The following is a 17075-nucleotide window of genomic DNA, read 5'->3' on the forward strand; positions in this document are numbered from 1 at the left end:
TAGCTTCAAGTACAAAGTCTTGTGGCAATGTTTAATCTATAATTAACAACTAGTGCTTGCAACCCTCTTAGATGAAGGCTGCAGCTTTAATGAAAGCCTGTTTTATTTTTAATAGGGTTCAAAGATACTGCGTATAAAAATGACATAGCAGTCCATTTCACCTGCTCTACCTGAGTCTGTTAAGTATTGGCACTAACTATGTATCTAAAGCTGTAGTTGTAAATAAAGCCTTTGTATGTGGAGACACGAGATGTCCTGGCTTCAAACACGCTTAATTAATACAGACAGTGTGAGGCTTGAGGTATTCTGGAGCCAATCCGAAATCAGAGCCCTTTTGCTTTGCCTTTCATATATTATGTATTATCTTATCAAAGGGGTTTTACATCCTGCATCATTATATCTTAATTAACTTGTGCTTTTTCTCCCCCAGTCATTTGGCTTAAGACTTAATTTAAATAGTGGATGTTAAGTATAGTTTAGTGAAGGGATTCAGTGGTGTTTGCTTCTTGCTAGCCCCGGTGCAATGAAGGAGCACCGAAGCTGCTTACTCACTCCATGGTGTTGGTAGAACGAGTTTACTTGCTGTGGGATCCAGCCCATTCACGAAAGCACAGATCTACCTGGAGTGACTCTTCTCTCCATTCAGGAGGAAGTTCCTCTGGATATTTATCTCCTCTCTGAAAAGCATTTCCCAGCTATAATAATAACGACCCCCACCCCTGTATTTGAATGTTTGATGGGAATGTCAATGCCTTTTGCTGTTCTTGCTCATGATAATCTGTTAGCTCTTTGGAAATATGCGGTGAAATGAGGAACTGGTGATGTCCCAAATTATCCAACAACTTCATCTGAGGAGGCTGGACATCCTTTTACTTTCTGAGTAACAGAAAATAGATGAAAATAGAGGGAAAACAGCTAACTACATGGAGTTTCAATCAGTGTTTTCTGGTCTGGGAGGGAGTAAGGATGAGTAGAGGATTGCAGCCCATTACAAAGTGAAGAAAGGAAGGGAATAGTGCAGAGTCCTGCACCCAGAATGGGCTGTCCCCATTCACCAGTACAGTGTGGGGGCTGCTCATGAGGCAGCCTCCTGGTACTGGTGGGAGATAGCCTTAGGAATGTGGCAATCCATGGTTAAGAGGTCACACTATGAAGCAGTGATCAGGGCTGTTTCCATCCTGCAAGGACTCTCCTCTCTATTGACCCAACATATGGGTGTCTGTATCATTTGGTTTTGGCTTTGCTCAGTGGAAGTAAGCTGATGAATCTCCCGAGCTGCTGAAACAATATTATTTCAACTCACACCTTTTAGAAATATATTTTTAATTGTATGCTGTTTTACTGCTAACTTTGGCACAGTTATGTTTCTATGGCACTGAATCCCCAAGAATCCGTTGGCACATGCTTCTCTAACAGCTTTGTGCAAATCTTGACTCCTGTGTTGTGTGACATCCACTCCTGAGATGATTTTTAGAAGGCAAGGTGCAAACTGTAGGTTCCTTTTGGGTGTAACAGCAACTGAAAGTTTGCTCTGGTGATTTAATATCTGTACTTAGTATGCCACGAGCTTTGATCTATGGTGTTTCTCTGGAAAAGCACAGAATTTCTCTTCAATATGCCTGTTCATATAGTTTTTATTGAACTCAATTGAATTACTTCTGTACTTTAAAAGAAAACTGATTTTCTGACTCTTCTACAGACCTTTAAATAGTGGTTACTTCAGACACAGGCATTTTCTCCCTGCTTCCCTTGTCTGCCAAACTATTACGTTAAAACCCCCAAACCCAACTACATGCAGCTTTAGTGGAGCTGGTCTGAAAAACAATCCTTTGATGCAGTTGCTCACAATTTGTTGCTTCTCATTGAGCCGCATCCCAGCTGTGCCTAGTTTTTCTCACAAATATGTTCGTCAGATCTATTATTCTACAAATGTGGAGCAGCTGCTGCTCAAACCAGCCTCATTGCACATGCCCTCTGCAGCTTTACTCCACTGCTTTACTCCAGACACTTTGTTACTGAATCATTCATTTGGTCACAGCCATCCTTACAAAGTACATGTTAAAATGCTTCCTATTGCAGTGATTTGGAGGCCTGTTGCTCAGGATACCAGAGAATGGGATAATACATGGAGTGTGGTTGTCTTACCATGTGTAGTCACAACTCCTGGCTGTTAGGAAGAGGCAGGTACTTGTATGCAAAGGGGAGAGTGGTCAGACTGGAGTTTTCATTGTCACTACAATGAACGCAATTTGGAAGCAGAAGGAAACATGAATATTGTAGATGTTTTCAGGCATTCATCTGGATGATTCTTGGTGCTTCACTCATCTCTGTGAGTTTCTGAAATGCAGATGTGCCTTGTGTGGAAGGTGGTAGTTGTCAGGCATGTTAAAGAATATTGGGAAAAGGGGATGTTGGCAGGAACCAAGGAGGAAACTGTCTTGATCACCAGGAAATGCAACTAAACATTTACAAAGATGTTTTTCAGAATTTTCCTAGATCTTTGTCTATATGTCTGAAGGACTGCAGCACAAAGGGAGCAGCTTTTGCATGCTCGCAGCATCAAGGCTGTTGCTGCTTCCGTCATCTGGGGCTGCACTGTTTTAACTGAAAGTCTGGAATATTTCTCTCTTGACCTGGTAAAAAGACCCTGAAGATTCAGACAGCTTGGAAAAATCAACAGGAGAACAAATGGAGAAAACCCAGAGCACAAATTGTTCTTGGGAACAGTCCGTGGTGTTTTCAAACACTACAAATTCCTGCAGGGATGCTTGGGAAGTTCAGGCACGAGATAGGAAATCGCTAGGATTTCCTGCCTGGTAAGTCTCCTGCATCCAGCCACATGAGGCTGTGTTTCACACTGGTGAATAACCACTTGCTGGGGCTGGGATGAGGTAGATGATTTACCTGGTCAGGTAAATTCTAGTACGTTGGAACTAGATGATCTTAAGGTCCTTTCCAACCCTAATTGTTCTGATTCTATGTGAGGGCTTGAGGAGCTGCGTGCTGCAGCTTTCCTGTGAGCTCTGCCTGGAGAGGAGACGTGCCCAGGCAGGCAGATGACCGTCTCTGTTGCAGAGGGGAGGTAAACTGCACTTCTCTTGCACCTTAGCATACATGGAGCTGCTTAGAAGCTGACCCAAGGGACTGCAGTCAGGAGAGCTCATTTCCTGGTTCCTTGGCTCATACCTGGGCGTGAGCTGTTGCTTCCATCCTGTTTGCAGGATGCTTTATTGTGATTTGAAGCAAAGCTTTGAAAACAGCCTGTTTCTACCTGGGTGCTTGGAAGAATGTGATCAGCATCAAACCAAGTGGTGAACTGTAGGGCCTCAATCTGTTTCTGATCCAGCTTTGTCACTCCACATTCCATGTTCCCCCTTCCCACTTCCCCCCAGGTACAGGCACACCTTTGTATGGTAGCTGTAGTCTTGTATCTGTTAATGCCTGGAAAATGTAGTGGTTGGGGATGACTACAGTATGATGTACAGGAAACCTGGAGAGGGGCTTTGGACAAGGGCCTGTAGGGACAGGCCAAGGGGAATGGCTTTAACCTGCCAGAGGGGAGATTGAGATGAGCTCTGAGGCAGAAGCTCTTCCCTGTGAGGGTGCTGAGGCGCTGGCACAGGGTGCCCAGAGAAGCTGTGGCTGCCCCATCCCTGGCAGTGTTCAAGGCCAGGTTGGACACAGGGGCTTGGAGCAACCTGCTCTAGTGGAAGGTGTCCCTGCCCGTGGCAGGGGTTGGAGCTGGGTGAGCTTTAAGCTCAGTTCAACACAAACCAGGCTGGGATTCTGTGATTCTATAACCCATGATGCTGAGTTTAATGTACGATGCCCTGTACTGCACAGGGGGAAATAGCAGAAATCCCTGTATACCCGTATGAATCCTTGCTTTCTTCGCGTGAATTCTGCAACCTGCTGCAGCGTGTCTGACTAATGAAAAAAGAAAATGCAGCAAGCCCTTGCTTTGCTGGATTCCCGTCCGGTCTCTGCAGCGCTTCCTTCTGACAGGGGTGACTTCTGCCGCACGGTGGTGGTGTTGCCTTTTTCTAAGCCTGAGAAGTTGTTCCCCAGCCCAGCTTGAGCAATGAAAACTGCTTTATCCGTGAAACGCGACTTCACGGTAACATGTTGATTTTAATAAGCGTTGATGCAATTCTCGTGTTACTTTTCCAGTCAGGCTGTAACAGTACTATGTCATCTATCTCCTGTTGTACAGTGGCAGCGCTGTTACTGCCAGCTTCCCAGCCTCTGTAGCTGCCATCGTAGTATAGTATTTTCCCTGCATTTGCTACTTTGTCCCCATAGGAAAAAAGATGAGCCCTTTTCTCAAAGAGAACTTAACACTTTGAGTCGTTAGGCATCATTTTATAAACCTAAAGTTTTTGCTTGTAAGGCAGTGGTTTAGGGATCATCTTGTTGGGAACGTGTTAGTTCAAATTCATGTTGTCACAGGCTGAAATCTGCAAAGCTGTCTTGCTTGGCAGCCTGGTAACTGTCTTGCTCAGGGAGAATAATCATGCCGTGATGCTCAGCAGCAGACAGAGGTGGTAGTAGCTGGTGTGTGTGTGGTCCCTGAGCTCCTCAAGTAGGCTGATATGGTCCAGATTTCCTTGGGCAAATTATCCTGCAGGCCCTGTGAGGATATGAAAGCCTTCCTGAATGTCTGGGAAGTAGCCAAGGATGACTATGGGGAAAAGAGGTAATTGAGAAGTCCTTGAAATCCACAAGTCCTCAGCTGTCTGCGTTCACAGGCTGGGATTTGGAGCAGGAGCTCAAGTAGGAATTCAAAATAAAGAACTGCCTTGGTTCTAGGCAAAGGAAAAGAACTGTAAAAGTCATGTGGCACATGCTCCACTGTCCTTTGTTAGTCTTGTTCTGAAAGCTTCTCTTGTGCTGGAGCTTAGTGGTGAAGGCAGGTGCCACTTCTATTTGGGTTTCTCTTGAACGCTGCAAAACTGACCTTGAGAGAGTCCTCTGATTTTGTCCTACTTGGAAACAGAGTACCTCCCTGGGAAAAGGAGGGAGCAACGGAAGCGGGAGCCACAGTGAAAGCCCTTGTGTTGCTCCTGTCCCCTCCTGCTTATGGAGCCTCCTGGCAAGGAGAAGGAGCAGCCAGGCAGGTGGGGGCCATGTGGAGGGAGTCCCAGAGCATCTGTGCGAGTGGCTGCCTGGGCTGGCAGTGCTGGCAGAAGGGACAATACAGAGTTTCTATTCTATAGCAACCAGCTCTGTCCATCTCCTTCCATCTCCTTCCCCTATGAGGTGTCCCTGTTACTGTGGCTCTTCCTGCCCTGCAGGTGGTGTGTATGCAGGAAGTTTCTAGCAGGTAGACCTTATTTATGCAAGTATTTTCTTGGAGGGCATATGCAGAAAAAGGGAAATATTCTAACTAGAAAGGGAAGCACTTGAAAATCACCATGATTTGATTAGAAACAACAGCCTCTCAGCAACCTCCTGCGGGGAGGTGGAAGGAACAACTTGGCCATGTGAAAGGAGGACAGGATTAATGCACTGAGCAAGTGAGAGGCTTGGTGAATGTCCCCACAGTTAACACACCATACCCCTGCTTCTGGCACAGAAAGGGCTGCTCTTGGGGCAGGGCAGAGGAGGTGACACAAACCTCATTGCCACAAGGAAGCTGCTCACTTGCACTTTAATTACGTTGCCTAATGGTTCTGAGCTTCAGAGCATATGTGCTGGTTCTTGTAAGGCTAAATAAAGCACTGTGCACTTATGCTGCTGCTTGCCATGTGTACCCTGCTGCACTGATATGAAAGTGCACTGCAATATACATTGAAAGAAGAGTTGTTTCTGTGAACATTCCCTGCGTGGGGTCAGGCACAGTGTTGCCCTCGCTGTGCAGGCTCTGGCGCTGACAGTGCTTTTCCAGGAGCATTCTGGCAGTGCAAGTCTCACGTACTTGCTGCAGACTCACAGCAGGGCTCCACTGTAATTTACTATGAGTAGGGCTTGAGTTAATGGTATGGAGTTAAACTGGTTTACATTTCTGTTCTTAATTTGCTTGTAAGCTATGGACAAAAATGCCAGTCTTATTTTATTTCTAGGTCACTGTACACTATTATGAGCCCTTTATCACATTACAACTATTCAGTTTCTAGCCAACGACGTTTTAGCATAAATATTCACTAACTCAAAAAAAGAGATGCTATTCTAAAATTGTTAGAGCTTGTTGTTAAAAATGACCTTCATGCAATAGTAGGTTATTTTGTTTAAATAGAAAGCTAAATATAAGTTCTCTATTTCAGCAGAGCAGATTCTGATAGACTGAAAGAATTGCTTGACCATTAACTGAGCTGAAGAGCTTCAGAACATGAAGGTTTAGTGCTGTTGGGCAGCTGAGGAGGTGAAGGGCTTGGCCCTACCTCTGTGAGTAACCAAATTATGAATAATAGAATAACTAGAGAGCTTAGGACAGATGGAAGGAGAAGGACAGATCAGCAGAGATCAACATGATGGAGCTGGGAGCTGTTCCAGGGGACAGCAGGGAACTTGTAGTAGTCTCCTGTTGGACCTCATTTGATGGTGTATCCTAATAAATACAAGCCTTTGTGTCCATCTCGGAAGCCTTGCTCTTCTCATTTTGGGCATACACCTCAAGTGCATCTTTCCTTCAAAGTAGTTCCAGTCTCTTTGTCCAGCCAGTTGGAGATGTTCATGCCCTGGTTTCTCTTCAGCTTCTGTTTCTGGCCTGCTGAATATTTATGAGCAGTAAAACATCTTGTCCAGAACAGTTAGTAGCATGGAGATTGTGGTAGATGGAGGTCATGTCCTTGGTCCACCTAGGAGCTCTCATCTGTCTCCTGTGGGTGCCTGAGCTCCAGGTTAAATGCTGTTTTAGGAAGGTGAGGCTTTCCCTCTGGGCTTGTATTTAAACATTATAGGCAATCTCTCTTCTACCTCAAGCAGAGTTGGAGCAGTAATGAAACTCCAAACGCTTTCAGATGAAACCTCCTCTTAAACCTCCCAATCTGCAGGGGTGAGCAATCCCAGTGCCACGAAATACAACCAGCCCCATCCACCCATCATCACTTTGTGTGTTCCTTTGAGCCAAATCTCCCGCTGCCCCAGATAACGCACTTCCAACAACTCTAACATTAGACTGGCTCCATGTACGTAGATTCAGCGATGCCAGAAGTGTAGTAATAGACTGAAAATGTATTTGCTTTCCATTTCAATGATGCTGATGGAAATGTGCCAAACTGCCCACATTTCTATAGCCAAGGAGCCACCTGAAGGAGCCGTGCTTTTGCAGTACCAGCTATGTATATTTTTCAGCTTCACGTGTGCATTTTTTGCCCAACTACTTGTCACAGATGTCCACAGACATCCCCAGTCACCATCTGAGCTCTGCTTTTCACCCCAAGGGCTTGAGTTCTCCATTTGTGCAATAATTTCTTTCATTAATATTAATTATTCTTTGCAGGGCACTCACATTGCTGTTAATGGGGGGAGTGCATAGGAGCTGCCAGAAATGCTCCTGAAATCTGTAATCTGGATTCAGGCTGGAGGAAGCTGCAGTGTTAAACGCTTTCCTATTGGAGATCAGGCAAAGCCATGCAGTATTTACATTAATCCTGCCCTTTCAGAGCCCAGGCAGGGTTTAACTTCACAGTTACTCCTGATTTCAGTGCAGGTTAAACACTGTGCAACACTTGGAACATTTCTTTTTAAGTGCTGGATTTGGGCAGTTCAGCTTCTGAAGCTGTTAGATCATGGCTTTCTCATCCTCACATATATGTGTGTGTATATATATATGTGAAATGATAAGAAATAGGAAACTCTTCTTCTGGGGAGGCTTCTTCACATGAGAGTGACAATTCCCAAACATGTTTACCTACAGCCTTGTAAACATGGGAGGAGTGACTGCAGTTAAGTGATAAACTTGCTTGACTGATAAAAGGCTTTTCTGTTTGGACCATAACTCTCGTGGGAAATCAAACTCTTCCCTCAGCAGCTGAGCGTTTTAAAGGGAGTTTCTGGAGGTTTAAAATCTAGATAATGGTGTCATTTTCTTAATAAGCATAGAGAACAAGCAGATGTATTATGAAATCATCATGGCCGTGTTTAGCTCTTGCTTCACTGAGTTTAGATGGTTTTCCAAATGTGATTGTGGTGGTATTTTCCAAGGCAAGCACACAGAGCCAGAGGTGGGAAGGGTGATCTCCAGGATTCCCAGCACCAGGAGCACACGCAGCTCTTGCAGGGCTGGACAGTGATGGTCAATGGGCAGTTGGGCTGTGCGCTGGTACTTACGTGTCCCTAGAGCGAGGGAGCCTGTGCTGTTTGTAGGCTCTGCGTAAGTTCTGTGTAAGCATAGCTGCGGGAGATGTGTGTGCATGTTGGTGTGGGCCACCTGTGGGAGAAAATACAGGCCTGTTGCCTTTGGCTCTCTAAAAGCAAGACTGTGAGGATGCAGCAGCACTGCATTCCTGTCTGAGTGCGCTTTAGTAATACACTTGTGCTACTGTGTGCAGAAAGGGGAATATTATGGACGTAGGCAGCGGGCTGTTACTGGGGTCAGCAGCATCTGTGGGACAGTGTCCTGGAGTGGTGGACACTATTCCTGCTCTGATCTGTAGGGAACTGCCTGGTGATGTTGGGAATGGGGGAGGAATGGAGCTACAGTAGCCCTTTTCCTAAAGGCTTTGTGTGGATGCTGTACCTCCCTGGTAGCAGAGATGTGTTTCGGGGTTTATAGCTCAAACCTGGATTTTGAACATTGCAAGTTTGTGATCCTGAGTAGATCCAGGCTTTCCTGCTGCATACCTAAAAAGGGCACAGAGACAAAACTGGGTCTAAACCCAGATACAGACCTGGAATTGTGCAGGTTTTCAGAAATGCCTTGTTAGAAATCTGCCATTTGGCTCAAATCCATCGCATTTTAGAAAAGCAAAACCAAAAAAGGCTTTCTGGAAGCTTCTATTGGCATATTATATTAGTGATGATGATAAATGGCATTAATACAATTTGTTTGCTTATCTAAGGACTCCTTGAGCATTCTGGCAAAGACCATGAAGCGGATGGGCGCAATGACCAAGCAAACTCCCCCTTTCTCATATGGGCTCTTGTTTCCCTGCTCTCGTACAGGCAGGTTGGATAGAAACCTTCCAGACTATCCGTCTGTCACCTGCAGACAGAGTTCAATTCCTCCATATGTGCTCCAATTAAAACCAGGAAAGGATTTTATAATGCTTTAGAGCTTGCTATGCTTAAAGTGCCAAGAGAACTTTTGAGGAACAGTGGATCCTTGAAACAGTATCTGGCTATGTATTAGATCCAGAGTATGGATTTAGACTGGTATTTAATGTGGGGCTGAGAGTCAGCCACAGCTTTGGTGATGCCACACTTAGTGCTCTTCTCTTATAAAATGGCAAAACCTTTCTGATTTAGTGAAATTCATTACATGATTTCTGATGTTTTGAGGAATATAATTTGCTGGTTACACAAGATTTGTTGTAACCCACCAGGGTTGGACAACCCTGCCAGGTTGGACACGGTGCTTGGGGCAACCTGCTCTAGTGGAAGGTGTCCCTGCCTGTGGCAGGGGGTTGGAACTGGATGAGCTTTAAGGTCCCTTCCAGCCCAAACCATTCCATGGTTCTGTGATTTCTGTGAAAATTAATTCAGCTGCACAGGGTGTGGGGACATCAAGTCTAGGTTGTGCTTTGCCTAGAGAGGTTGGACCAGATGATCCTTGAGGTCTCTTCCAACTTGATATTCTACGAGTCTATGAATTAAAGCCAATCCAAGCCCAGTAATCCTTGTTCACATTCTGACAGACACCAGTCCAACCAGCGCCAAGAACAGGCTGAACCAGCCCCAAAGCCAGCAGTGACAAGCTGAGGTGTGCACACTCCAGGAAGATGCTGCTGTGCTTGTGAGTGAAAGGAACATTGGGAAACTCCCTTGTCCCTGTGCCATCAGCATTCCAGTGCACTGTAAAGCTCACCTGTTCAACTGCAAGTGAACATTAGATCTGAAGGGATTGTTGCTATGCTTTGGTATTATATGTCTCATCCCATTTGCAGAATGCATTTGCCTTTCATGTGTATTTTTAGGGATAATGACTCCAATTTGTTACCTGTCAAACAGTCACAGGGTGCTGAGCAATGTACATGGGACACTTCAGCAATACCCTGCAACACAGAGCAAGCGATGCAGAGAAGGTGTCACAAACTCATACAGGCAGAGAAAATCTCTTTGCAAAGATCAGCCAACCTCCTGAACAGTGTCAGTGGGGTGAATCGTGCGGCACAAACCAGCCTTCAGGAAAGGCAACCCCCAGAGCTGCTGCCTGGGGTTCCAGGGCTCTGTCCTGCAAGATACTGAACAATCCTCACTTGAGACATACAAAGAGTTGGTTTATAACAACTACCTGTATTTGCTGACAACAGTTTTGAATAATAGTGCTTTAACACTATTTTCTTGACAATTCTAAAAGCAAAGGGTTTAGGGAATTGCCCTAAAAGTGCAAGTTAAAAGGAAAAGAATAATTTCATTAGTGCTTTTGATCAGTCCAGAGATTTGAATTCTTCCCTTTTTTAACTGAAATTCTCCCTTGAGTTGAAAGGGTTTCACCCCTTTGTGAGTTGGGGTATTACCTATTACCTGTCCTACAGATCCATACTTCCTGACACTAAAGCTTTCCAAAGTGATAACAGACAAGGACAGACATTGTCAGGTCTAACCCAGACACTGGTTAATGCCAGACATTAACCCAACAGAAAGAGTGCAGCAGCTCATCAGAATTCATCAGCCAGCGGGGCTTAATTCCATGGGATGGACTGCTGTCTGTCAGCCATTCATGCAACGAGGAGCAGAGATCTCCCACCCGATGTTTCCATGGTGCTGCAGCACTCCAGGAGAGCAGCCAGCCCACACAGACCCGGGAGCCACGCAGCAGGAATTCATACAAGTGCCTGTTTGCTAACCTCAACATTTAATACAGGCTGTAGTCATTCAGTCCTAGCTAATTATTCAGTTAAACAGAGCACAGCCAGACAGGATACTACTTGGCAAGGACTTTATTTGCAAGAAAAGCCTATTTCTGGTGGGATTAGGAGCGTGAATGTGGAAGTGGTGCTTTTTTGTTAATGATGCAGATATTGCAGATGCCAAGCGCAGGTCCAGGCTGAAGGTGTGTATCCATTTGCCAGATAAAGCCCAAAAGAAAAGGGAGTGTGAAAAGCTGCATCAAGCAGAGAATAATCAACCCATGGCTCTGAGATGCCAGATGAAACTGGTCTCGATATCTGTTGAAAGGAATTCATGGCACGGAGGGGATCTGGGTGGAAGTGGTGCCCCCTCCATCAGCACCAGTGCTCATCCCATACAGCACAATCCTCTCCAGCTGCCTGTGTCCACATCTGGGCTGTGCTGAGCCTCTGCTTAAACTTAAAAACCATTTCCTGACACTGAAAATGCCCAATAGATTTCTGCGAGGGCACTGGGGATGTTGTGTTTGGTGGTAGCATCTTGTAAGTATGGGCTGGACACTGCTGTGGGTCTCTGGTGAGCTGTCAGCTATGCCTGCATGGACAGAAACTTGTGGGGAAATCGTGTGTTCAAATTCAAGCGTGGTGTGAGCTGCCTGTGAGCTGCTGCCAGGGATGAGCGCCCCAGAGCTGAGGCTGGAGCCAGGGGCATGGGGAGGGCTCCAGCCAGGCTTCTGCCTCTTCCATCCCTGGCAGTGTTCAAGGCCAGGTTGGACACAGGGGCTTGGAGCAACCTGCTCTAGTGGAAGGTGTCCCTGCCTGTGGCAGGGGTTGGAACTGGGTGAGCTTTAAGGTCCCTTCCAGCACAAACCATTCTATGACTCTGCTCTGTTTCTGAGCCCCTCCGCTTGTTACTTTGCCACTTGCTTTCTGCAGGCAACATGAGGTGCTGGTGTACCTGGGATAAATCTGGATTAGCAGGAGTTAGTTATGTCAGACCTGCCATCTTCTCTCTTGAAACGAAATCCTGTCCTGCCTCTCTGAGAAATACTTTCCCTGTAAAGCTTCAAGTCGGATGCAGCATCTTCCAAACTCCAGCCCAAGGTCCTGCCAGGTCTCTGCTGCTGTTCTTGTTTAGAGCCCAGAGCTGCTGAGGCTGATGCAGCTTCAGGAGGAATCACAAGTATTTGCCCTACAGATGTGTTTTTAAGGCCTGGAGATGAAAGGCCCTGTCAGCCTCTTGGTTTTCCTTTCATCTGCTCTCTATAACATGAGGTGGGTTTCTTGCTCACGTTGTTGCTGGAAGCTCTTCAGGGAAAGCCATACAATTACTGAGTACTTTCCTTGTTACCAGTTGCCTTGTACTGAAAAGAACAGGCTCAGCTTCCCTGGGAATACCATCAGTCCAAGGTCATTTTCCCAGGAGTGATACATTTCCAACACGAGCAAAGGGCCCTGAGGGTGGATGTTTATGACAAATCATAGGAAAACTGAGAATTATATTCTCTTGCTTATTGAACTTCTAAACATCTCAAAGCCAGGGTTCTGCCAGCTCCCTTGAGCTAGGCCATGTAATGACTGAGAGATTGGAATCACAGAGTTGTTTAGGTGGGAAAAGGCCTTTAAGATCATAAAGTCCAACTGTTAACCCAGCACTGCCAAGGCCACCATTAACCCCTGTCCCCAAGTGCCACATCTACGTGTCTTTTAAATGCCTCCAGGGATGGTGACTCCAGCACTGCCCTGGGCAGCCTGTTCCAATGCCTGAGCACCCTTTGTCCAACACGGATCAATAACCCTGCTGCTTCCCAGCGATGCCCCTGGCATTAGTCACCACCTAATGAACAGGTTTTGCCCGACACTGGCTCTGCAGTGTGGGGTGTTGCACTGCTCATCACTGCCAGTTGTGTTGGATCATTGCAGGCCTTGTCTGTACATCACAGAATCAGGTTTGGGTTGGAAAGGAGCTTGAAGCTCATCCAGCTCCAACCCCCTGCCACGGGCAGGGACACCTTCCACTAGAGCAGGTTGCTCCAAGCCCCTGTGTCCAACCTGGCCTTGAACACTGCCAGGGATGGGGCAGCCACAGCTTCTCTGGGCACCCTGTGCCAGCGCCTCAGCACCCTCACAGGGAATATATGGGAGAAGGAAGCACACAAAATCAGGTAAATGTTTTTCAGCAGAAAAATCAGCTTCTCTTTTGTTGTCCAGGTTACCTGCTGCTGGGTTTAGTCACTAGCAAAATCTTATTAGACAATTTATCTATCTTTGTATCACCAGACAGATATAGACAGAAGTATTTACATTAATAACCAGAGGAATTGTCTCAAACAGGATTAATACAATATTCCCCTTTTCCTTGCTTTAGTGACAGTACTTTTTGTTAGGGTAGGGAATGTAATTCTACAAAGAGGTTTTTTCCCATCATGTCTCACTACTAAAACAAAACAAATCTCAAAAGCAAAAGCCTCCAAAAGACAAATCAGACATTCATTGACACACTGCGAGAGACTGGCAGCACTGCTGAAAAATGGCCACTTGGAGCTTATTTATGTGGAACTTCCCTGAAACCATTTATCACCAGTTATCTGCAGAATACCTTTTCTGGTGTTGCTAATATGATATTTCACCCTTAAGCCCTTATAGGCCTTCAGCCGTATGTTAATGTGGCAGCTGGTTGTAAACTTCCAACATCCCACTGAATGAATTCTGCTGGTGACAGCACAGAGATCCAGAGCAGTGCTCTGATTCCCAGCCTCTGCATTCGCTTTCCTCTCCAGCACTGAAGTTTGTGCTCTTGCTTTGTCCTCCCTAGGGAAAATGACTGCCAGATCCTGAATTTCAAGCTGTGGGCACACAGGATGTAACTGCCCTGACTGGGGAGGAGGCTGCTGGTTCCTGCTCTGGCCCTGAATTGCTTTATGGATCCTTGCTCATGCCATGGAGCTGGCATGCTGAACTGCCTAAGGAGTGATCCGGAACATCGGGATTAAGTTGGATCACAGCCAGAGGTGTTGCCTGAGTGCTGCTTGTCTCTGCTCACGCTGGTCTGCACCAAGCCTGAATGGCAGGGGATTGGAGCCTGCAGGATGGTGAGTACATTTACTCTGCTTCCCTCTCCAAGAGGTGTTGCCTCATTCTGGCAGTGCCACAGCACCAATGGCGAGGGAGCAGGATTGTCATGTTATCAGTGGCTCTCACCACATTACATGCCATGAGATTTTTAGATTATTTCTATAATTCTACAGCCATAATTTTATCTATTACTGTATCTCCTGGTTATTTTTTCAGATAGGGTCTAGAAAACATCTTGCTGATGAAACAAAATGGATTTTCATACCTATTGGGGCATAAACTTCATCCTTCTGAGGTGATAGTGATCTGAGTATTTAAGAGGTTGGAACTGGATGATCTTAAGGTCCTTTCCCACCCTAACCATTCTATGATTTTTATGCTAGGACTTGCATGGTGGTGTCTTTCTCCATGTGATCTGGGCTGGGCAGTTCCCTAGTTATTCCAAGTGAAAGCACAAGGCCTACTGATTTTCTGATCCTCCCTTCCTGCCTTCCAGCTTGCTTTATGGAGACTTTAGTTTCACCATCTTTTTCTGCTGAGGGCAAACCTCTTTCTTTGGCTCCTGTTGCAGCTCGGTGCTTTTGGCCAGGGCTTCAGAGTGCACGGAGGGAACATGGCTTCGTGAGGAGACAGCTGCCTTGGCCAAGTTCATGGAGGCCACAGTGGAGCTGGAAGACCATACAGATGAGGATTACAGTGAATTTCGTTGCTATGCTGAGGTCACTGATTCATAAAGGACTTTAGATACGAAACTGTGTGCTCTGGCTTGGCTGTAAGATGACATCTGTGTGGTTTTGATGTTGTTTTCCCCAACTAATCCACTCTTAAGGCCAAAGCAAAATCAGGTGTCCACTGGCTTTCTGTAGTTTGAACTTCCTGAAAGCAGTGCTGGGGCCAGGGGATCACTCCTGATTCGTGACCTCCTTTAACACAAATGCTCTCTGAATTCCAATCATTCATTCCCTTTTTGTGCTCTTTTTCTGCTTTCCTTTGTTCCATCCATCTCCATTTTCTGCCTCATCAGGGAGAAGCTCCGGGTCACAACCAAAGGCCACCCGACTACCTACCAAAACTCCTTGGTGGGCTGGTTCTGCCTTCAGCTTCTACAAAGGCTCTAGCTCAGGGGCTCTGATAATTGACCCCCATATTTCCTTGCTGGAGCTGCCATGCTCTCAGGTGAGCTTTGCAAGCCATTAACATCAAAGCAGCATCAGTGTCTTACAGTGCAGTCTGAACTGAAAAGAGGCCTTGGAGCTGCTTTGGATCTGCACTTGCTGGAAAGAGAGGCTTCTCTGTGTCACTGCACGTATCTGGGACTGGTGCTGGCTTCAGGAGGGAATATCACCATTCCTGGACTTCATTGGAGGTAATCCAATGTTTTAGGTTCCTGGCCAAGGCAGCTACTTCCAGTGCTCATTACAACAGTGGGGTCACCAAGTGTGTGACACAATATGAGATTTCCATTATTTAGCTTTACCTCCTGTCCTATGAGCTGTGAAAAAGGTGTGTGGGGGAATGTTGTGTTCATCATGGCCTTCCTCTTGGGATGCAAGGAGCTGCGTGAGGGTCCCATGGAGCAGAGGAAGCGGCAGGGAGGGATGTGTGTGGGTACCTGACACTCGCATTGCTTCGTGCCTGCTGGCTGCTGCTCAGCACTGGGGTGACTCCTGCAGCCCTGAGAGCTCCTGCCTGGACAAAGAGCAGCACACTTCTGCCAACTCAATCCAGTTTTGGGCCCAGACGTCCCCCCTGGCTGCAAAAGCAAAGCCCTTCAGGTGTAGTTTGAGTGAAGGCTGTAAGTGCATCCAAGGGGCTTTGCAGTGTTGTAAGAGGAGTGTGGGTATAGGGTGCCTTTGGTGACACCCTGCTCTGCTGAGAGAACTCTTCTGGAAGCCCTTGCTTGTGCCAGTGTCTGCTGCTTCCTCCCACTTCTGGCACTGCATGAAGCCCAGAGAAGCTGTGGCTGCCCCATCCCTGGCAGTGTTCAAGGCCAGGTTGGACACAGGGGCTTGGAGCAACCTGCTCTAGTGGAAGGTGTCCCTGCCCGCGGCAGGGGTTGGAACTGGGTGAGCTTTAAGCTCCCTTCAACACAAACCAGGCTGGGATTCTATGCATTTTTCTGGACCTTCCTGCTATGTACTCAATATTACCACAACAATTGAATGCCCTCAGTGACTCAGTAACTGGGTTGGAATAGGAAAACCTTTGTTTAATATTTACGTAGAACTTACCTCTAGCATCTCCTGCTCACTGTGGTGAAGTTTGAATGTACCTTGCCTTCGTCTGGTGTGGGGTTGGGAGTGAATTGCATCTCCATGCATTTATACTGAGCAGAATGCATATGGTTTAGCCTGTCAAATGGCCTTGCAGCAGTTCTTAACTCCTTTTCTGTAGATAAATAACTGACGGGTCATGCTGATGCTCCCTGCAGTGGAGTTTCAGTGCAGGGCCAGGTGGAGAGGGACTCATGCAGAGCAGGGGCTGGCTGTGCCTGGGGGGCTGCTGCTCTCTGGGCTTTTGGGATGGGTAGCAGTGGTTCTCCTTCCCTTTGTGCCTTTTTGTGAAGCATAGCTTGGGGCTGTACCTGTTGGGTTTGGAGGCTTCCAGCTCTTATTCATCATGAGATTTGGGGATAGTTTTAAAGACCATCTTGCAGTAAGCTGATGCATCTGTGAAGATGTTACACCATTTGCCTCAACATCTTGCAAACATCTCCCTTGTGCTCAGTAATGCTGCTCACTGAGAGCCACAACCCGTGAGAGCCCACAGGCTCCTCCCTGGGCTTCTGCAGAGCTGGGGGTGGTGGGAGCGAGCAGCAGGGTCCTGTGTCTGTTTGCAGCCCCCCTGGACCTCTTGCATCCTGTATTTCTGTTGGGTTTTATCTTCACTGCCACAAACAGACCATCCTGGCTCTTCATTAGGTGTATTTATTCTATATTTATAGGTCATTTGAGTCTTACTTGGAAGTTTAAGATCACTTCATAATGCTTAATTTGAATAAAGACAATGTATTTAAAGACCATGTATTTCTTTTTCCTGCTGGTCTAT

Source organism: Strigops habroptila, chromosome 8 (genome assembly GCF_004027225.2).
Source record: "Strigops habroptila isolate Jane chromosome 8, bStrHab1.2.pri, whole genome shotgun sequence".
Lineage (NCBI taxonomy): Eukaryota > Metazoa > Chordata > Aves > Psittaciformes > Psittacidae > Strigops > Strigops habroptila.